This window comes from Canis lupus, chromosome 18, assembly GCF_048164855.1.
Source record: "Canis lupus baileyi chromosome 18, mCanLup2.hap1, whole genome shotgun sequence".
NCBI classification, from domain to species: domain Eukaryota; kingdom Metazoa; phylum Chordata; class Mammalia; order Carnivora; family Canidae; genus Canis; species Canis lupus.
Genome location: NC_132855.1, coordinates 51,618,682 through 51,642,616, shown reverse-complemented (window position 1 = coordinate 51,642,616; position 23,935 = coordinate 51,618,682). Strand labels below are relative to the sequence as shown.

At 36.1% G+C, this 23,935-nt stretch overlaps 1 protein-coding gene and 1 pseudogene across 8 annotated transcripts in view; both read left to right on the top strand.

Moving 5' to 3' along the window:
- GRM8 (glutamate metabotropic receptor 8) overlaps nucleotides 1-23,935 on the top strand; it is a 731,564-nt gene that overhangs the window by 387,540 nt on the left and 320,089 nt on the right. The window lies entirely within an intron of this gene.
- Nucleotides 2,460-2,907, top strand: LOC140609556 (large ribosomal subunit protein eL22 pseudogene; annotated as a pseudogene).

Sequence of the window (23,935 nt, the reverse complement as noted above, 5' to 3'; positions counted from 1 at the left end):
CTGTTTGCATTCCTTTGTTCATGGCCCCCTTGCATCTTGAAAGTGAGCAATGACCAATCAAGTCTTTCTCATGATCCCATCTGTTGTGGACTGAATGTTTATGTCGCCCCAAATTTCATTTTCATATGTTGAAGACCTAGCCTCCAATGTGACTGTATTTAGAGACGGAGTCCCTGAGGAAATAATTAAGGCTCAATGAGCTTGTAAGGGTAGAGCATTGATCTGGTAGGATTAGTGTCCCTATCAGAAAAGGCATCAGAGAACTTGCTCCCTCTCTCTCCCTCTCTCTCTCTTTCTCTCCCAGTCTCTCTACTCGCATGCAAGAAGGAAAGACCATGTGAGTACATAGTAAGAAGCCAGCTATCTGCAATCCAAAGAGAGAGCTCTTACTAGATATCAGTCCTGCTGGCACCTTAATCTTAGACTTCAACTTTCAGAACTGTTGTTTAAGCCACCCATTGTGTTATGGTAGCCTGAGTAGACCAGTACATGAGCTCTCTGGTTCTAGCTCTTCTGTCACCCTCTTTCCCTATGTAGGGACACTTGTGATTATATAAGGTCCACCCAGATAATCCAGCTGTTTAAATTTCAGCTGATTAGCAATTTAAATTCCATCTATGACCTAATTTTCCTATGTTGTAACATTATTCACAGGTTCCGAGGAGTAGGGTGAGGGCATCTTTGGGGGACCATTATTCTTACCACAATATGTACTTTACTTTCAGCCTCAATCTCTCTTTCTCTCTTTGCTTTCAGAGGTTAGGTGTTATTTACTAAGTATCTTTCCTTTTATTATATTGTTTTGAGTTGGGGTGCTTCTTTTCAGTGGCTTAGATATCATCTGCTTCTAGGGTCAGATAAAAGCCTATCCTGGTTTTCAATAATCTATAATTCCTTAAACATCTTTTTGATGACTCTCATACTCATTTCTCCTTCTGGTATCCTTCTGCATAAGGCTGTTCTGATTTTCTCCCTGGGTCTGCTGCTATGCCTTTGTAGCCTCCCCTTGCCTTTTATTTTTTTTTTATTTTTTATTTTTTTAAAATGAATTTTTTTCCATGTTTTCATTTCCTCCCCTTGGCTTTTAGAACTTTTTGTTCTCTTCAGAGAGTATTCTTTTCTCTATTTCATTTCAATATAGGCAGATAAAGCTATATTTAGATATTTTCCTTCAAATTATTGTGTTCTTTTGCTTTGACAATAAATCACAAAAATGTTTAATGATTAAAAAATTTGCTGGTCTTACCTAAATTTTTCTATCAATATAGGTTTGTGAACTTCCTTTTTATAGTAATTATCTTCTTTCCCCCAGCAACATTTCTTTTTAAACTAAAGACTACACTTCATTCATATTTCTTTGGTTTTACATAGTGCCTGCATTAAATTTAGTTACTATGTCTTCCTATAAATGGTAACAGTTTATCAGACTTGGCTTATTTTTTATGATCTTGACTATTTGATGAATATGGGTAAGGCATTTTGGAGATGTCCTTCAATTTGGGTTTGCCTGATGTTTTCTTTTGATTAGACTGGGGTTATGGGTTTTTGAGAGTGAGACCATGGAGGTTAAGTACTATTCCCATCATCACCAGAATCAGTCATTTCTCTGAAGAGCTATGGTACTTTTCACTTGAGAATGAAATTTGAAACCAAGTTGAGTATTAGGGGCTGCCCACTGTTACCAGAGTGTTGTTCTAACCTTTTCAGTCAGTGGACAGAGCTTGGAAATAAATAGATATAAGCTAACCTCTGTACATACATGTATCTATAATTATTTCTATATTTATCCAACTGTATCTGTATTAAACTGAACATGAGTTAATATTGATATCCCAAACTCTAATCTATCACCACATGAATCATTCCAGCCTCCTTTTCTTGCTTATCTATAACTTTCTACTCCCACAGTGAACTCCCACTATTTGTTATACATGTATAACAATTTCAGAATAGTTAACCCATACCCCATGAAAAACATCTTTATCAACTAGAATACAGTGCTTAGGTACTATTCTTTTTTCTTCAGTAATTTTCAAAGTTACTTTGGTCACCATTGTTTAACCTCAACTCCTGATTTCAGGTTATATATTCATACTAAAATTAGATTATTTTTGTCATGGTCTGTATTCCATACTGGGATCCCCTGACCACTTAATTTTTTTTTAATTCATACATTAGGCTTACTCTTTGTGTTATAAAGTTCTCTGGGTTTTGACAAATGAATAATGTCATGTGTCTGTCACCTCAATATCATACACAGTAGTTTCACAGCACCAAAAATATCTCCTGTGTTTATTCAACCCTTCCCCTTCTCCAAAGCCCTGGTAACCACTGATTGTCTTTTCCAAGTGTCATGTAAGTTGAGTCATTATAGTATGTAGCCTTTTCAGACTAGCTTTTTTCACTTAGCAATGTGCATTTAAGATTCATCCATGGCCCTTTCTGCCTCCGCTGCCACCATGGCACCCGTGAAAAAGCTTGTGGCGAAGGGGGTTAAAAAAAGAAGCAAGTTCTGAAGTTTACCCTTGATTGCACCCACCCAGTAGAAGATGGAATCATGGATGCTGCCAATTTTGAGCAGTTTCTTCAATAGAGGATCAAAATGAATGGAAAAGCTGGGAATCTTGGTGGAGGAGTTGTAACCATCTAAAGAAGCAAGAGCAAAATTACTGTAACTTCTGAGGTGCCTTTTTCCAAAAGGTATTTGAAATATCTCACCAAAAAAATATTTGAAGAAGAATAACCTCCTACGCGCAACGTGACTGGTTGCGCGTAGTTGCTAACAGCAAAGAGAGTTACGAGTTGCGTTACTTCCAGATTAACCAGGACGAGGAAGAGGAGGAAGATGAGGATTAAAACTCATTTATCTCAAATATTTTGTATGAGTTCTTGAATAAAACTTGGAAATACCCCCCCCCCAAAAAAAAGATTCATCCATGTTGTTGTGTAGATTGATAATTCATTTCTTTTTATCTCTGAAGAGTATTCCATTGTGTAGATGTATTACAGTTTGTTTATACATTACTTTTTTAAAGACATCTTGAGTACTTCCAGTTTTTGGTGATTACAAATAAAGCTGCTATAAACATACATTCATATATGTGTTTTTGCATACATAGTTATCAAATCATCATGCTAAATCCAGCAATTGACAAATCATATGGTTAGATTGTTTCAGCATTATAACTAAGCACAAAACTGTCTTCCAAAGTGATTTTACCATTTTGCATTTCTACCAATAATGAATGAGAGTTTGTTGCTTCACATCCTTGCCGGCAATTGATACTGTTCATTTTCTTGGATTTTAGCCATTCTAATAGGTTATAGTATCTCATTTTTATCTTCCTTAGCAGCATCTGAAAGATGTGCTAAGCAACTATAAAAGGACAAAAGAAAAGAAGTAAACTAAAAAATGGGTGGTGGTGATGGTATTTATGCTTTATGATGGGTGATTAGTTTTGGGATAATAAAGTTTTCTATATTGTATTATTTATTCAACTTATTTTCTGGGCCTGAATTCAATGAGGGAGTTACATTTGGGAAAGTGGGGGCTACTTCCAAATCATACTAAATGGGAGATTACTCTCTTATGTGTGTGTGTATATATCTGTATTTATCTCTTTCTCAGTATATGTAATATATGTTTAAAATATCTTAAGTCACTTATTAGGCTGGGCAAGGAAGGACATGAGGACCTAAGTGGTTACCTGCGGTGGATTAAAGATGTCTGCACATGTTTTGCTACTTCTGTTATTGAGAAGTGGAGTTTAAATTCATTCCCCTTGAATTTGGTCTGTCTTTAATGACCTGCTTAAACAATAAATGTAGTGCAAGTAACATTCTGGGAATTCTGAGGCTATATCAGAAGAAGCCTTATATCTTCTGTCCAGGATTCTTGAGGCATTTCTTCATGGGGAACCCTAGCCTGCTAAGTAAGATGCCTGATTATTCTAAGACCACCACCACTTTGGAGAGGCCACATGTAGATGCCACAGTCAATTGCAGCTCAGCCCACTCTTTTAATCATTTCCTCCAAGTTTCCAGAAATGTGAGTGCAGCTGTCTTGGCTCCTCTGGGGCAGCCCAGCCAGCAGCTGAATACCATCCAGTGACTTCTGTCTCTGTCTGGTGGCACGGAAAAATTGATCAGAGAGAAGAATTGATCAAAGAGGCCCTTCCTGAATTCTTGACCCATAAAAATATAATAGATGATAAAAATTATTGTTGTAAGCCATGAAATTTTGGGGGTAGTTTGTTATGTAGCAAGAAATGACCAGAATAGCACCCTATGGCTTTCTGGGTCTGAAAGTGAACCATATAGTACACATTAAGGCTCATTCTATGAGATTTTACAGCAGTCACAACACCAATGCTGCATTATTCTATTGCAGAAAATAAAGGACTTCATTTGCAGGCACTGCCAATGCTTTTAATCTTCACATACACAGCTACTTACCCAAAATGAAATATATCTTCTTTATTAAATTTTCAAGTCTTCCTGATAAGAGCTAGAGTAATCTAACAAATATTGATTATATAAACAGAAGCTCTAATCTCATCTGCTCTGATCTCATCTGTGACATAAAATTAGTATATATTTTCCACTATTAGAATGATAGCTTGGTGAAAAATTATAATATTCCTTTCAAAAATGAGTTTCCCTGTATTCCCTTTCATTTATATTAAAAATACTCTTTTTTTAGAGAACTCTTTTTTATTCCTCTGGAAATCTATTCATTAACAAGTCATTTTACGATATGTGGTATATGGAAAAATTTTATAGTGAAAAACTATATGGCCAAAATTTCATTCTTAAATAAAAAGCTCAAAGGCTTAGATATTGATATAACATGAGTATCTCTTTAAGACACATGGTTACAATAACAGAATGTAGTGAACAAGAAAAATACATTTAAAATAGTACTAAATTCTCCAAAAAAAAAATGAAAATATTGTCTCATTAAAGTGTTAAAGAAATTAGGTACTATGGAAGTCACTAAAATATTCTAGTAAAAGTGGAAGGAAAAATAATAGGGTCCCGTTAGTTTTTAATGAAAAGGCAATAGAAATAATTCTAATTATGATAATTTGAATTGTGGATGCCTGCAGTTTACCTTGCTATTCTGGGAAATAAGAAGATTTGCTTTAGAAAACTTGATAATATAAATAAGAGTATAGTATAGATTTGTAACCAACTTAAGGTTACGGGAAATTTTTTTAAGAGCAGATGCTAATTCACATAAAATTTAAAAAAATTTTGATTACTTCTTAGGCTTGAATTTCATCACAGCAGATCCCAGATGAATGTTTGATTGGTTAATATAGCTTGATTTATTATACATAGTGGAAAAACCAAAATTGTATTTTAAAGATTTTATTTATTTATTTTTATTTGAGAGAGAGAGAGAGTGAGTGAGTGCAAGCAGGGGAGGGAGAGGGGCAAGCGGACTCCATGCTAAGAGTGGAGCTCTGTGCAGGGCTTGATCTCACAACCTGTGAAATCATGACAGAAGCCAAAATCAAAAGTCAGTTGTGCAACCAACTGGGCCACCCAGGTGCCCCTGAATTATACTTAAAAGAATTTCTTACTCATGCAGATATTTCTGTATCTGTGCATAATTCAATTAAGACTGTTTGAGCTTCTTGTTATAGTTATTTGATGTCAGAAAGCACTTTAGGTAAATTGGAACAGCTTTTTTTTTTTAATTTAAGATTTTACTTATTTATTCATGAGAGACAGAGAGAGAGAGGCAGAGACACAGGCAGAGGGAGAAGCAGGCTCCATGCAGAGAGCCAGCGGTGGGACTCAATCCCGGTCTCCAGGATCACACCCAGGGCTGAAGGGGGTGCTAAACCGCTGAGCCACTGGGGCTGCCCTGGAACAGCTTTACTAAGAGAGTTGGCGTTTAGTCCTTTAGCCAAACTATGAAATGGACAAAGTATACTTTTAGCCCAGTTAGCTTTCCCAGTGGTTCTCTTGTACTCCCCTACCAAGGGTATCTACTATTGCTGATTTCCAGGTTACCTTTTTCTCCTCCAGAATTTATAATTTTCAGTATCAAGTTTTGTCAGCTAATGAAAAAATCATGCCTAAGTGTAAATGTACTCAATGCTTTTAATCCTTTAGCTGTATTTGCATCATCAAGAAGAGGAGACTATTTTAATATCTGGATTTGTGAGTTAGAGTTTAAATCTCAGTAATTCTGTTAACCTAGAGTGTTCTTCTCAATATTTATATTCATATTAATTACCTAGAAATTTTATTAAAATGCTGATTCTCATTTTGTCCTCTGGGGTTGGGCATGAGATTCTACTTTTCTTTTCTTTTCTCTCTCTCTCTCTCTTTTTTTTTTTTTTAGATTCTACTTTTCCAACAAGTTCATAGGTGGTGCTATACCTGCTATTCCATGGACCATGGTTTAAGTAGCAAAAACCTAGAGCATGTTATCTGCCTATTTCCTCACCTATCGATTGAAAATAATGCCAGTCTCATACAGTTATTGCGGGTGTTCTATGAGTTGCTTTATGCAATGTGCCTGGTATAGTTCCCAGACCAAGAATCATGCAGTATACTGGGGTGGAGGGAGTAGTGGTAGTACTGTGATGATAATAAGAGTTTTAATAATATATTGGAGAATTTCAGGCTGAAGGCCTTGGAAATAATTTTCAGATGTAGATACTTGGATTCTGAACATGTCTTTGGAGGCAGCCTGCTTAAACCACCTGTACCTCGGGCTTTCGCTGATGAACAGAGCAAACACCTGGGTAGTCCTTTGGTTCTCCAATAACTCAAGACCAAAGAGTCTTCCGAGCGTCCATGTCTTAGTTCCTGTGGTCCAGTCAACACAAAATACCGGCTGAGTTAACATTTTCTCTCACAGCCTGACTTATATGTTTTTGTGGAGATTTTAGAAGAGGGGAGACATGGGAGAGGGTTTTTGTTTTATTTTGTTTGTTAGTCTCTGTAAGTCAGGAGGACTCTTCTTTGAATATCTAAGGAAAGAGAGATTCAAGTGCAATATTACAATGTCTCTTAGCATTAATAAAATTGTATGTGAGAAACAGAAGTACAGCATGATGTTCATCTCATCTTTATCTCTAGAGATCTCTAAAAACTTGGAATGGAGCAATTTCTTTCCCCTTGGTAAGAGATAGTTGCTGGGGAAGGTTATGAACCACTTCTTTAATGTCTTTGATTGCTTCCATTACTCGTAATTCCAGGAAACTTATAAGTGCAGAAAAACTGGAGTTTCAGTACCTCAATGCTGAATAAGCAGAGCAGAGAAACAAAAGAAGAGAGGTGATATTACCAGTACTTGGCTGTGTCACTGGAGTCTTATAGCCCACAGTTTATTGGCTGATTTTTCAGGAAAACATTTTTTTCTCTTGGGTCCTTTCTTTTTTTTTCAAGATGCTATTTCTAAAAGGTCAGTTATTTGGCATATCTCTATTCTGCATATTAAAATGCAGAATGCATCAAATTAGAATAAGCTAAAAATTACTCCTGCAATTCATTCGGTACATATTTTTAAAGATATTGTTTTTAAGATTGTCTGTTTAAGAACGCAGGTAGTATTTATGATTGAGCATCTATCAAAACTTTCACTTCTGTAGCAATGGTTATCTTTCATAATCCATTTGAAATAGCCTTCATGGTCACTTTAACCTTAAGAGGGTATGGTTTCCTTCTTGGTTTTTTTTTTTTTTTTTTTTTTTTGAGGAAGCACTACCAGTCTTTGATTTTCTGCAGTACTGCTTGAAAGATGAAGATGTCAAGATGGATGACAGCTAATGAACTGAATGTTCAATAGTTCATCACCTTGGTTTTTCCTGAAACCATTTCTTGTCCTTGCTTGGTAAATTGAAATCACTTGACTTTGTTGCAATACCTGACAGGAGTCAAATTCCCAAAATATCCAGACAGGAGTAAATTCTTTTAGCATCACAAATCTTTTGCTGTCTGGGGCTATTAGGCCAGTGGGTTAAGGTATAGAAAAGATGAGACTATGGTCATGTTCCATCTGGCTCCCATAATTCTGACAGAAGTGCACGAGGACCATAGATCCTCTTACCTTGTCATTTGAAGAGGGGATGAGGTGAGAATTGTGCATAGATCAGCATAAATGAATCTCTACTCTTAGAGGAATAGCTCAGACAGTAAGTCTACTTATGATTGGCCAGTCATATCATTTTGGTGTATAAAGTGTATGTCTAGTTTTCATATTCATTCAAATAGTTATTTATGTCAAAGTGTATTTGAATTATAATGTGGCATGCAGCCTATATTTTCTAAGCTAGTGAAATAATCCACATAAATAAAACAACTAAGTAACCAATCGATTTCTTTTTATTGTAACATCTTGGCATAGCCTGTATTAAAGAAAATAACATTAATCAAAATTTTGAGATACCTAATGTGATATCAGCCTTAGCTATGTAGTGTTATAGCAATTAAATGAAGACTATAATAGCTAATTAAACAGTTCTTTGGGTTATAATCTTAATGTTATAATAGCAATAATACCTTAAGTTTGATTAGCACTTTCCAATTTTGCAAAATGTTTTTGTAAATATTAGCACAGATAAAATATGGAGAGGTTATGGTGTCATTGCCCATATTTATACATAAGAAAACTGAAGCTCAGAAAAGTTAGTTGGCTTGTCTAAAATAATATAGCATAGTGTCAGACCTGGAATGTCATTAAATTTAGCATCATTTATTGTTTATGTTACTTGCCATACATAAGCTCTCAGGAAGAGAAAAATTAAATTACACAAATGTATAATCACACATGTGGACCAATGTTTCAAAGGAAAAGTAAAGCATGCTCTGAAAGAAAACGGGTGCCCAATTATGTGGCTGAAGGAAGAGTAAATTTAAGGAGTGACGTGTGTGGTCTGTGTCATGTGATTGAGGAGAACCCAATGGGTACCCACGCTAGGGAGGAGGCTGGCCCCAGTTTGAGATTGGAGAAAAAGGGAGCAGATAGCAGCAGGCAGCATGACACGTGGGCCACGGACTTTTAATTTCATTGTAAGTTACACAGGAAATAGGGGAATGCCATGATCAAACTTGAATCAGGTATTCTGTTTCAAAGTTTAGTAGATGTTTTTAATTATATAACATCTTTCTTTTGGTAGTGCCTCCTTGGAATTCTTGTTTTCTTTATTTTATTTTATTTTATTTTATTTTATTTTATTTTAATTTTATTTATTTACCTATTGTTTACACTATTTTTCTCATATATAATCAGTATATAGGAGTTTGATATGTTGGCTGTCATAACCGGTGGCTCCTGCATTTTTTAGAAAAAAACTCTTGTGAGGACATAATTCCGGCTAGGAAATTAATATGTGGTTCTAGGAAGACTACATTGCACTCTCTGTGAGCTTCAGTAATGTGGAATTTAGCTGAGATTTTGATATCATTTCTTCATTATATTAAACAAGTGGTTGTGTAATGCTTTGGCTCAAAATGGAATAAGTTGACCAAAGAAGGTATATTTTGAAAGCTGTGAGATGATGCCCTTGAATGGCTGTCAGCTTTTTCTTTTGCCTCCAGTCTCATGTCAGTCTTAGCAGCCTGCATCTAGATGTTGAACAAGTATTCTGACCTTGAACATGGGCTAATCCTTTTAGAAATTAGTTTATGTATGCGTTTTAAAGCAGAGAAACACATGGTGTTCACTTTGAAGTTGTTTACTTTAAAACAACCAAATTTCTGTCCTTTGAATTAATTTCCTAAAGTTTTAGAGAGACATTTAGGACACAGAGGTGGGATCATCCACCTAATTTTTGTTTTCCTGTTTGAATCTGGTTCTGTGCCAAATGGCATTTTCAGACCTGAGACCAAAATCCATAATAAATCTAAATGTTTACAAACTTCATGTTTTAAAGTAAATTAAATAGATTTTTTGAGGATATAAATATTCAATTTAATTTCAACAATAATTTATCATTACAAACATTTTTTGTGTTTATCAAACTGCTTCCCAATGTGTCAGTGATAACACATTTCTAGCATCCAGAACTCAACTAATGAACTTTTATTGTTTTACTTGAGCCTTACCTTTATCTTGGAATATTTCACCAGAATCATTAAGGGGAGCAAATTAAGTTGGTATCTAGGAGGTCTTATTTTTTCCAGTTTTATTGAAAAATCATTGACACATATCACTATATGATTTTAAGGCATCCAGCATGAGAGTTTGATTTACATTTACTATGAAATGATAACAACAATAGGTTCAGCTAACATCCATCGTCTAATATAGATACAATAAAAAGAAAAGAAAGAAAAAAAGGAAAACACAATTTCTCCTTGTGATGAGAACACATAGAATTTACTCTATTAACTTTCCTGTATATGTATAGTATAGCAGTGTTAGCTACAGTCATCATGTTGTACATTACATCCCAAGTACTTATTTATCTTCTAACTGGAAGTTTGTGTTTTTTAATAACTTTCCTCCATTTCCCCCTCCCCTGACCCTTTGCTTCTGGTAACCACAAGTTTGATCTTTTTTTCATGAGTTTGATTTTTTAAAATAATTACTCATATAGGGATCCCTGGGTGGCGCAGCGGTTTAACGCCTGCCTTTGGCCCAGGGCGCGATCTTGGAGACCCGGGATCGAATCCCAAGTCGGGCTCCCGGTGCTTGGAGCCTGCTTCTCCCTCTGCCTGTGTCTCTGCCTCTCTCTCTCTCTCTCTGTGACTATCATAAATAAATAAAAATTAAAAAAAAATAATTACTCATATAAGGGAGATCAGATTACACAGTATTTGTCTTTCTCTGTCTGACTTATTTTACTTAGTGTAATGCCTTCAAGGTCCATCCATATTCTTGCAAATGGTAGGATTTCCTTACTTTTTATGGTTAAATAATATTCCATTGTATTTATATACCATAACTTCATTATCCATTCATCCGTTGGTGGACACTTATGTTGTTTCATGTTTTGTCTCTTGTAAATAATGCTTTTGTGAACATGGGGTGCAAAATATCTATTCAAAATAGTCTTTTTGGTTTCCTTTGAATACATTATCAGGAGTAGAATTGCTGGATTATGTGGTGGTTATATTTTAAATATTTGGAAGTTCCTGGATACTGTTTTCCATAGTGGCTGAACCAATTTATAATACTACTAACAGTGCACAGAGGACCCCTTTTCTCCAAATCCATACTAGCATTTGTTATCTCTTGTCTTTTTGATGATTACCATTGTAACAGGTCTGAGGCAATATGTCATTGGGCTTTAATTTGCGTTTCTCTCATGATTAGTGATGTTGAGCATCTTTTCATGTACCTGTTGGCCTTTCATGTATCTTCTTTGGAGAAGTGTGTAATTATGTTCTTTGCCCCACCCCCTTTTTTTTTGCTATTGAATCATATGAATTCTTTGTATATTTTGGATATTAACTCCTTATCTGATATATGGTTTGCAAATATTTGTTTTCATTCTATAGGTTGTCTGTTCATTTTTGATGGTTTCTTTTGCTAGACAGAAGCTTTTTAGTTTGATATAGTCCCACTTGTTTATTATTGATTTTATTACTTTAGCTTTAGGTGTTAAAAAATCACTACTAAGACTCCGGTCAATAAGCTTTATTTCTGTGTTTTCTTCTAGGAGTTTCATGGCTTCAGCTTCTTATATTTAAGTCTTCAACTATAAGACTTAATTTTGATTAAATTTTTGTGAGTGGTATAAGAAATGAGTTCAATCTTATTCTTTTATATATGAATATCCAATTACCCCAGCAGCATTTATTGAAGAGATTATCTTTTCTCCATAGAGTATTCTTGGCTCCCTTGTGAAATATTAGTTGACCACATATACTTGGAATTATTTCTGGACTCTTGATTCTATTCCATTGGTCTCTTTGTCTGCTTTTATGGCCATATCTTACTGTTTTGATGACTATAACATCAAAATAGCATCTCTTGAAATCAGGAAGTGTGATGCCTTCTGCTTTGTTCTTCTTTCTCAGGATTTCTTTGGCTATTCAGGGTCTTTTGTGGTTCCATATAAATTTTATGAGTGTTTTTCCTACTTCTGTAAAAAATTCCATTGGAATCTTGATAGGGATTGCATTGAATTTATATTTGACTTTTGATAATATTGACATTTCAACAATATGAATTCTTTCAATCCATGAACATGAGATACCTTTCTATTTATATGTATCTTTAATTTCTTTCACTAATTTATTGTAGTTTTTAGTATAGATATCTTTCACTTCCTTAGTTAAATTTATTTCTATGTATTTTATTATTTTTGATGCTCTCATATGTGGGATTGATTTCTTTTTCAGAAATTTTGTTGTTTGTATATAGAAATGCTACTGAATTTTTTATGTTAATTTTGTATCCCGTCAAGATTCCATTCATTTTTCTTTTACTTGAAACATCAGTAGTGTCATATATTTGAAGGGCAACTTGAACATTTTTAGTGCAACACACTAAAAGTAATTTGAATTTCCTCAGCACTATAATTCTGTTTCTTTTTATGCTTCCTTCTTATGCATATGAACAATAATCATTTTAAAAATCATCATAATATGTGTGTTGCAAAATGCTTTGAAGCTGTTAAGGTTATGCTTTCAGTGTTTTAAAAATTAAGCTCCAGCAGTTAATTCTGTGAAAGCCTTGTCCATCCAGGGTTTTTATCTGATCATACTACATTATCTTTAGGACAGTTAAATGAGCAGTTGTCCTTGGGACTTTTTTTTCTGAATGTTATCTTTTGTTTGTTTGAGTGAACCATTTATGACCATGGATTTCCCTTCATGTTTATCAGAGAAGACAAAGTAAACCAGAAAATAAAAAATATCATGTGTATTTAAAAGAATCCTCACAAGGTTTTTTATTATTGTTTCTCTTTTAAGAGGGGTTTTCTTAGCATCACACAGTAAGGGAGATGATTTCTTGCTCAGGATGAGCTCTCTTTGGCTAAACTGACCCCATTAGCCTATATACATAACTATATTTACCTAATTTGCATTCAGTTCTCATCTACTACCCCTCTTGAAACCCATCTTAAAAACTCATTTTTAGATTGGATATGATCTAAGTTTATTCTTTTTTATTTCCCTTTGCCCAAAAATAGTTTTCCAGGGGTGCCTGGGTAGCTCTGATGGTTGAGTATCTGCCTTCAGCTCAGGTCATGATTTCAGGGCCCTGGGATGGGGCATCAGCTTTGGGCTTCCCACTCAGCGGGAAGTCTCCTTATCTCTCTCCCTCTTCCCCTCCCCCTGCTCATGCTGTCTCTCAAATGAATAAATAAAATCTTAAAAAAATTTTTTTCCCAAAGGTCATGGAAATATACATGGGAGTGGGGATTGGATAATGAGTATATACACATCACTCAAATCAAGCACCATTTTGCTAACATTTATGTAGATGTGCCTATGTTGTCAATTCCTGGCTTTGGCTCTTACCATCCATAAGACAGTCTGGTCTCAGAATTTCTTCTCATTCCTTCAGGCACAGCACAGGGACTTGCAAGTAGTCCCTTCTGCCTAAAGGTAACCTAAGACAGAATGTCTCACAATGTGGCCACTGAACCCTTGCATCAGAATTCCCTGGCCTGCTTTTGAAAGTATTTCCTGGCCACCTCCCAGATGGAATGAATCAGAATCTCAAGTGTTGTATACTGGTGATCTGAATTTTTCCTATATATCCCAAAGGGGTTTTGGGCACACTAAAGTTTGATGACCAGTATTATGGACTGAATATTTATGTCACACCCCAATTCATATATTGTAGCCATAAACCCCAGCATGATAGTGTTAGGAGGTGAGGTTATATGGGAGGTAATTAGGTTTAGATGAGCTCATGAGGGTGGAGCCTCTATAATGGGATTAGTACCCTTACAAGATGTTTAGACACCAGAGCTTCCTATTACTGTCATGTGAGGTTTCAACAAAGACAGCCATCTGCAAGCCAGGAAGAGAGCTTGCTGAACCAGACTATGCTGGCACCCTGTGTCTCACTTCCCAGTCTCCAGAACTGTGAGAAATAAATATCTGTTTAAGCCACCCAGTCCATGGTATTTTGTAATGTTGTCCAAGCAGACTAAGACAACTAGTGTCCTAGGGGAAATTCCCTGTATCTGGACAAAGAGGTAGCTTTATCCTTCAGGATAAGAATGAAGACTTGGAATATGAAGAATGACTGCTCAGAGATGAGTTTTTGTGTATAGTGGTTATCTCAGTTTTCCACTGTGGTAGCTCTTGTTGTCTTTTATCAGGTATCTTCATACCCCACCTTCATTACATCTCAGGCTGCTCCTTTTACCAGCTGCACTTGGTATAGAAGAGTTTTCAAAGCACATCTCAGGTATTGAATTTAAGTTCCTAAATGTTTCCTGATTCCTAATCTGCCTTTGACTAGCCAAGAAACTGATGTGTAAGACTCCTTATGTTTCTGCAGAGTTAACTGAATTTACTTTACCATTAAATTCGAGAATATCATATGACTTCCCAGTATACATTACAATTAACAACATTCCTTTCATCTTCAGCATAAAATCATGGCATATATTTTTTGAGATCCTCCAAAATTCATGAACTGTCATTGAATTTTCTGAAGTTAAAGCAGCATGTTAACAAATGGCAATAAATATGATTTATGGGGTGATACAGCCATCCAGCATATGCCGTAGCTTTTAATTTTTAGTTATTACCATTAGTCAGGGAATTGCCGCAAAATTCTTAAGAGGAATTGATAGAAGAAGGTTTTCTATAAAATGAAAGTAACAAAAGTGCATATTTTTTTCTTTTTTGTGAAGGATAGTTACATGGTTTTGAAAATTCAGTCTACAGTTACTTTCACATCCCTTCTTATAAAAAGGTTTCATATTGAATAGCTTGTTAGTTAATACTATTGTCATATCTAATTACATAGCATGTAAACCTAGGTTAAAAACTGAAAAATGTAGGCAAAACTGTTATTTAAGTGTAAGTAAAGAAAAAATAGCTTGCTATTTCAACTGAGCTTTATAATGTTTAGTTGCATATACAATTATATTTCTTTTTGCTTTAACTGAATAGAGATTGAGTTTAGATACTGAATATACAAATAGGTTTAACAATAACCTAAATAAATAAAAAAATGCATTCATTACAAATTATTAAGATAACTGGGAAATGTTTGGATGCCTCTTCTTACCTTTATGAGGTTGATAGGCTATGGCAATCATCTCTTCCAATGTGTACCATCATCATGTCAGAATGCAAGTCTGAGTGGACCAGGGATCTGATCCACTCACTATGCAATTTTTGAGAAGACAGGATAGTATGTGTACCAGATTCTGGACAAAAGAGAAGCAACGATCTGGGTTCAACTCATGACTGTGCCCCAAGGTTCAGGTTCACTAGGCTTTTAGCACATAGGAGGTATATAACAAATGATTGAATGAGAATTTGTACAGCTATGCAAATCTGCACTTATTGAGATGGCTTTCTCATCTGTAAAAGAAAATAGAACATCTAGTCTACTAAACTGGAGATTTAGACTCTCAAAATGAAATGGAAAATAAGTTCAACCATCCAAATATATAATACTCAAGGGGTTTTTTTAGTGCATAAAGATGATTTATTACATGTAAACTAAAGGAATTTATGTTCCTTTTTAAAGACTTCACAGATTCAGGTACCTGGGTGGCTCAGTTGGTTGGGCATCTGAGTCTTGATTTTGGCTCAGGTCATGCTCTCAGGGTCTTGAGATTGAGCCTTGGGGTGGGCTCTGCACTCAGTGGGGAGTCTGCTGGAGATCCTCTCCCTCCGCAGACTTCACAGATAAAGAAATGTATAGATGTGTCTGAACCAACATCCCAATTTGGGGACAGGAAAATAGTCCTCTGTTTCCTTTTAAGTTCTTAGCCTTCATCTCAAAAAAGATTCTCCTTTAGTTCTTATCTGGATGGACAGGGATCCCTGGTAGTGTGTACTTGGGGCATGTCAAGACTGTAGTCCCTTCTTCTCTTTCATTTCTCTTATGTGCTTGAGTTTTCAAGTGCTCTGTGGCAGGTCATTGCTGCTCTTGGAGATAAGCTGATCCCTATATTGGGCAGTGCAGCAGGGCCAGCTCTGCCAGGCCCAGTGAGGGTGACACGCCCACACCAGCCTGTGCACACATCCTTCTCTGCCTTCTCTGCCATCCCTCTCTTCTCTACAGCACATAGAGGAGTGTTGTGGATTCTAGCGTGGGTCATCTCAGAACTAATGCTTCCTAAAGTCCAGGATTCATCTGGATGATTCAGGGACAAGCAAAGAAGTAGGAATAAATTTGACATTAGGTCCTTGATAATACATGAGACTTGATTCTACTGAATGAGTTAGAGTTCCATCTTGTTAACAAATATGTATAGCAGCTATTTATTCAAATAGTCATTCAACAAACAATTCTTAACACGTGCCAGTCTTGTACAGGTAAAAGATACAAAGAGAAAGTTCACACAGGTTTAATTATAAAAACATATGAGTATATCAAAAGCAATATAGTATAATGTGATAATTGCTGTAATGGTAGATACATAGAACTTTAGGGAAGCCAAGAAATAGGAATGATTGTGTTTATATATGTGTGCACCTGTATGTAGGGGGTTCTCAGTGAAGGCAGGGAAATGTGATTTTGTTTCATATGTAACCCAAGGATCTGTCTCCTGACAGTATAGCCCTTTCCCCAGTAAGAACTAGCTTCCCCCTCCCACCTTCCCATCAGGGTTACCTTCTAAGACACTTTCATAAATCAAGGTCACATTGATGACTTTTCCTTTGAGAAGTTTCTCCCCTAGACACAGAACAGCAGCAGTCACATCATTTTTGTTAGAGTATTTGTTTTTTACCCTCTTAAAGGTGAAAGGGGGGAATAAGATTAAGTCTTACAGATCTGAGTCTCTTATGTAGTCCCCTTACCCAAGAAGGTGTGTGGAGCAATATGGAGACTAAGAAGACAGGTTCCAGAGAGTGATGGACCAACTGGGTTGAAGTTTTGTACATCTGTCCATCAGGGCATATGTCCTGGACAGATTCCTTGAATTCTACCTCCCATAAGTGCCATAGGTTTCATGTTTTCTTTTTTACTTCAAAATTGTGATTTTAACCCATGAAAGAAGCCCTGAAAGGATCAAAAGGCTGCTTCAATCATGGCAGTCTCCAGCTTCTGTGTCAATGGCAGCACACATATTGGGCATACCCTCAAGGGGTTATTTTATCTGTGAACATTTCATTTGAGTGTAACAGTTTCAAAGTTTTGAATTTTTAAATCAGTGTTTATAAGCTGTCATTTAAAGGTACAAATTCATAGTTTGTTTTTGGCATAGTTCTCTTCTTTTACCAGGTCCTGTGTATTTAAGTACACTTCTAAGTGTACTTTTACAGTCTCCTGAGGCCATTTGTGGCAAGAACTATGGATTTTAACTGAGCAGTCTGGTACTCTGTCACTTATGAGCTGGTTGACTCTGGATAAGTTGTTCAACATCTCTAAATCTTAGGTTTCCTATTTATTTAGTCAGGTGTAATAATAGTAATAAAGAAAATAATAGCACCTCATTCAGCTGTCATACATTTTAAAGAAGGTCATGTTTGGGTAGTCATTTTGTAAATTCTGATGTAGCAGCAGACACAGTGGTCATCCTAAGTTCTGCTGTTTTTAAACTACTGTCCTAAGGAAGAAGGGGTTCTTTGACAGGGTTCTGTAGTAGAGACCGTTTCTGTGAATCTTTATTCCTAATGTTCATTTGGCTGACTTTGCTATCTTCTTTAATTTAGCTACATATGGCGTAGGGAGGAAGGATCCAATATAATGGGACTGCTAAGAGTTGATGAAGGCTGAAATATTTAAAAATATTCTGTAGTCACTAGGAAAGTATGAAAAATAATAAAACATGTTATTTCCTGTTTTTTTCCTAAAAAAAATATTTCCACTGATATCTCAAGCTGTATTTCATAAAGAATCCTGTACATTTTGGACAGGTGCCCTTAGCAATCATTACATCATTACTGTGACATGCCAAATAGAAAGAGTGAATGACTCACCCCTTCAGCCCCATCAGAGGCTGAGCCAAAATCTGTGGCCACATGCAGCCCTTCAATGAGACAAATTCGCATGACATTGAATATAGTCCTTTATCAGGCATATCCTCTCCTCCCACTTACAAGGCACCTTTCTCCTAGTCAACAAGAAGGAAGTAAGAGAGAGAGCTACCATCTTTAGACAGCAATGGTTGTCTGGGAAATGCATCAATGGACTTTTAGAGTAGAGTGTGTTTTATTTATTGATTTGTTATCTGCCATTGACTTTGGCCATTGACTCTTTCTTTCTCATGTGTACTTGTAAGACATAAATATATATGTCTTATATATATTTATGAGAGAATACATATATATATTCAATTTATTTCACAATGCTAAGGCAATGACTAAAACAAATTCTACAACATCCCTTGTCACTAATTCATGTAGATTGTCTGCCATCAGAGAACATGAAGTGATTCACTGAGGGATGAGCACTGGCTACCCCAACCTAGGAAATAATAATGGTAATAGTGGTAATAGCATTTTAATATGAATAAAATTTCTTATCTTACGTAAAAATGAATGGAAATATTTTTATAAATCCTATATTTTCATTTATAAGAGGGAATCTAAACAAAAAACTGTGTTCTTTTATGCAAATATAGTTAAGGCAAGTTCCCTTGTTTTCTCTTACAGCCTGCTATACATATACACACTCACGTTCCCTTCCTCCCTCTCTCTCTCACTCAAATACACACACACACACACACACACACATATACACACACACACGATATAAATACATTCTACAGAAATTCGGAAAATCCACAAATCACTAGTGATTAAAAATGAAAAAACAAATCCTGGCATTCTTTTATTTACTTATTTATTTATTTGAGAGAAAGCAAGCACATAAGTTGGGGGAGGGGCAGAAGAAGAGGGAGAAACAGACTCCTCGCTAACCAGGGAGCCCAATGCGGGGCTCAGTCCCAGGACCTTGAGATCATGACTTGAGCCAAAGGCAGACACTTAATGGACTGAGCCATCCAGGACCCAAAAACCCTGACATTCTTTTTTTTTTTTTTTTTTTTTAGATTTTATTTATTTATTCATGAGAGAACATGGAGAGAGAGGCAGAGACATAGGCAGAGGGAGCCTGATGTGGGACCTGATGCTAGGACCCCAGGATCATGACCTGAGCCAAAGGCAGATGTTCAACCACTGAGCCACCCAGGTGCCCCAAAACCCTAACATTCTTAATCTCCACCTGACTGTAAATAGTCATGAAAGCAACCCAATCATTTATCAACTATTACATTTTCTTAGAATAGGACAGGAGATATGATGAAATATCAAAAAGATTATCGAGGAGTTCTTGTGAATTAACTTCTTAATAAGGTGGTGGAGCAAGCCCAGAAATGTTGGAGATTTACTAGAGAGGCTGTGGGACCAAACAAATGTCTTCTAAGTCCGTAGCTATTATGAAAAGACACACTGAACTATAGGGTGGATGTAAAGACAATTAAGATAAGTAATTAGATGAACGGCTGTACGAGAAGAACTGCTGACTAATGGATCATTATAAGCTATATGTATAAGTATCCAGTTGTGTGTGACAGAGCTCTATCCTGTTTCTTCCTACTTTTTCATTGTATTTAGATCGCATGTTTTAGATGAAGATTAAGAAGACATTCTCATTGAATTTGAGCGAGAAGAATGGCAAACTGAGTAAATTGCAAGTGTAACTTGTGTTCACACTCCACATATAAGAACATGGTTACACTTCTCTACCTCTAAACTATCCAGTACAGTAGCAGTGGCCATATGAGGCTAGTGAACTCTTGAAATGTGGCTGGTTTGAACTGTTATGTGCTCTGAGTGTAACATACTCACTGACCTTTAGAACTTAGAATGAAAGTTCTGATATCTCATTAATACTTTTTATATTAATTACATTTTAAAATAATACTTTAGATATATTGGGCTACATACAATATGTTATTAAAATGAAGTTTATCTCCTTTTACCTCATTTAACGTGGCTACTAAAAATCTAAAACCACATATATGGTTTTTATTCTATTTCTTTTGAGCAGCGTTGTATCTAGCTGATGGCCAGGAGCCCAGATTAAACTGTAATACTGTGGAAGAAGAGAAGAATGGACTGAGGTTACAACTAAAAGTCTGTCTTATTACTGCACTTCCAGTGTCTCACAAAACATTGAGCATTTAGTGCTTGCTCAGTGTATCTTGATTTAAAGAATAATTGAATTACCATGTTTGGATCCCAGAATATATCAGACTTGAGTGATGGGCCAGATTCAACAGAGTGACATAGTGTGTCCTGAATTTTATCTGTACAACTACAAAACTGGGGAAACAGCTACAGCAATATGTTTATTAAGAAAACAGAGATTTTTCTTTTGTAGTCAGCTCAATATGTGTCAATTATGTGGTGTGGGCACCACAAAATCTAATGCAATCTTACACTGCATTAATAAAAATTTATTGCAAAGGACAAATAGCATTCTTGACCTACTCTTTACTTTGTTGAGTTTATATCTATAGTGGTTTAGTAGGTGTGGGGGAGGCTAAATGTGAGGATTGGTTGGGGGGATATGTTCAGTTTATGATTCCTACAGGATATCCTATCAAGATGTTTGGAATACACTTGTATATGTAGGTATGAAAATTAGGAGAGGGAAATGTGTTGAAGGTATAGATGTGGAAATTACCTGTATATGGATGGCAAGTAACAACAAAGATGTAGATGCCTTCTTCCAGGGAGAGTGCCTTGTTATAAATAAGCACTCTGACACTGAGAAGAAGGGAGCCAGAAAAGGAGTCAGGACAGAGGACTGAGAAAAGCACTCAGAAAGGTTAGTGACAAATCAGGTAAGTGTGGCATTGCTGCAGCTGAGTGCATGTGTTGAGTAAGAGAGAGTACTCTGTGATGTTGAGGCTACATAGTAATGTAGCTCAAGAGTGAGGAATAAAAAAAAAAAAGAAGAGAAGAAGTTCGTGTGTGTGTGTGTGTGTGTGTGTGTGTGTGTGTGTGTTTGTGTTTTAAATCAAATAGCTAGAGAGTTCTTGGTGTCCTTGATAAGAGCTGCTTAAATAGACTGATGGGAACTGAAGTCAGGGAACAGTAGACTGAGAAGCAGGAGGGAAGAGATGAAGTGGGATCACTGAGAGGAGATAATTCTTCCAAAAAGTTTTTCTCTGACATACTGATATCATGAATCTCTTGACATGTCCTGAGAAGGACACGATATCATTCCTGTGGCATTTTGCTAAAAATGCAAGAAATTTTCAAATTGTAACATGAGGAAATATCAGACAAACCCCAAACTGAAGGACATTCAACAAAATAACTTATTAATTCCCTTCAAAGGTGTTAAGGTCATGACTAGGATGGATAAAGGATGACTACAGGCAACTAAGGAGAAATAACTAGTTGTGTGGTGGGATCCCAGATTGGATCCTGGAACAGAAAAATACCATTAGTGGAAACACTGGTGAAACTTATATAAAGTCTGTAGTTTGTGTTGCAGCAATAATAATTTTCCGATGGGGAACATGGGCTGTGGTTACGCAATGTAGTTAACATTAGGGGAGACTAGATGGAGGGAACATGGAACTCTGTACTCTTTCTGCAACTTTTCTGTGAAGCTAAAATTAGTTCAAAGGAGAAGTTTTTAAAGTTTTACTCTGAACAGAAGAGGAGAGATAGGGATGGCTGGAAAGAATATGAGGCCAAGGAGAGTTAACAATAGTAATGAAAACACCTATTATCTTCTAAGAGCTTACCATACTTTGAGCACAGGGCTAAGTGCTTTGTGGAAATCTTTTCATTCAATATTCATGACTATACTATGGATAGCTTTTACAGATATGGAGAAAGAAACATGAAGGAGGTTGAACATGATCATATAGCATTGAGCAGCAGAGCTGGGATTTGGAGCTGATTTCGTCAGCCATTGCATCATATATTTTCTACAAAATCAGAGTGGAATTAGGTGTTTTTGAATGCTTCAGGGGTAGATGCTGTTAGGGTGAAATAAAAAGGCAAGAAAAAGAAGGAATAAAAATAGAGGCTGAAATCCAGAATGTGAGTGGAATACAGACTTGGACCTTGAGGAGTCTGTGGTAATAATAGGGAAGCATAAAGAATAAGTAGAAAGGGAAGTTAATGCGTAGGTTATACTGGCTGGAGATTGAGAAAGTTCTTGTCAGGTGGTGGTCTTTAATTTCTTGGGAAGTAGGAGCTGAGACTAGTAGCCAATAGGTCAGAGTTGGAAATTGGAAATGGTGGAAAGCTTTTAAAATAGCCAGTGAAGAAAAAAGGAGGAGACTGCTGGTAAAGATACATGTGGGATGGCCAGGGTGTGCTGAGAATAAGCTAGTGAGACCACACATCCAGGGATCCACCTCTGCTGTGGTGGTCCAGCTTTCTATGTCATGTTCTGTAGTCGGTGCTGTGGACTGTTGCATTTATCCAAGACTGAGGTTTTGCCAGGTGGCTGTCACGAAAAAACAAAAACAAAAACAAAACAAAAACAAAAACAAAAAACAAAAAACGATCAAAGAAGAGAAAGATGTTAAGAAAGAGTAGAATGGATAGACTCAAATCTGACTAATGGGAAAGAGGTGAAGATGGGAGAATTTATTTTTTTTATTTTTTTTTTTTATTTATGATAGTCACAGAGAGAGAGAGAGAGAGGCAGAGACACAGGCAGAGGGAGAAGCAGGCTCCATGCACCGGGAGCCTGACGTGGGATTCGATCCCGGGTCTCCAGGATCGCGCCCTGGGCCAAAGGCAGGCGCCAAACCGCTGCGCCACCCAGGGATCCCTTTTTTTATTTTTTTTATTTTTTTATTTTATTTATTTATTTATTTATTTATTTATTTATTTATTTATTTATTTTTTAAGATGGGAGAATTTAGAGTTGTCAGTATATTGCTTCAGGTTGCATTTTTCCAATAACTAGTCAGTGGTGAGGGGCTTTCATATATTCATTGGCTATTTTTATTTCTTTTTGCATATCGTCTGTAACTCTACTTTTTTTCCAATAGGGATTTTGTTTTTACTATCATATAAGAGCATTTATATTGGGACACCTGGGTGGCTCAGTGGTTGGGCATCTGCCTTCGGCTCAGGGCGTGGTTCTGGAGACCCAGGATCTGGTCCCACACTGGGCTCCCTGCATGGAGCCTGCTTCTCCCTCTGCCTGTGTCTCTGCCTCTCTGTGTGTCTCTCATGAATAAATAAATAAAATCTTTTTTAAAAAAGAGCAATTTATGTTTTAAGACTATAATGTAGTTATTCAACCAAGGGATGTATTTCTTTCAATTTTGTGAGTTACATTTTTATTTTCTTTCTATAGGATCTTATTTGAACCTATAGATCCATGTTGCCCCAAATAGCAGCCATTAGCTACAAGTAATTATTAAATTTAAATGTAATTTGAATTTAAATTAAAATAAAAAATTCAGTCCTGCAGTCCCACTAGTTAAATTTTCAGTGTCCTGTAACTATGTGTGACTAGCAGCTACTGAATTGGACAGTGTAGCTATGGGACATTTCCATCAATCCTGGAAGTTATATTGAACAACACTGCTATAGATTTTTTTAATTAAAGAAGCCAACACTACTTTTCTGATTGATGTCTGCCTTTGGAGTCAAACTTGGAAAAATCTTTTCTGTCCTCCAGCATAATATAAATATTGATTTTTATTTTTGTTCAGTATTTCTATAGTTAAAAAAACCCATTTACATTGTTAACATATCTAGAATACATATTATTGTATTGTATGAGCTAAGGTCTAACATATTTTCTTCAAATTTTTTACTACAAATCCCAGTAAAGTTAAATGGAGTTGAAATGACATCTTCATCATTTAATGAATACTTAAAT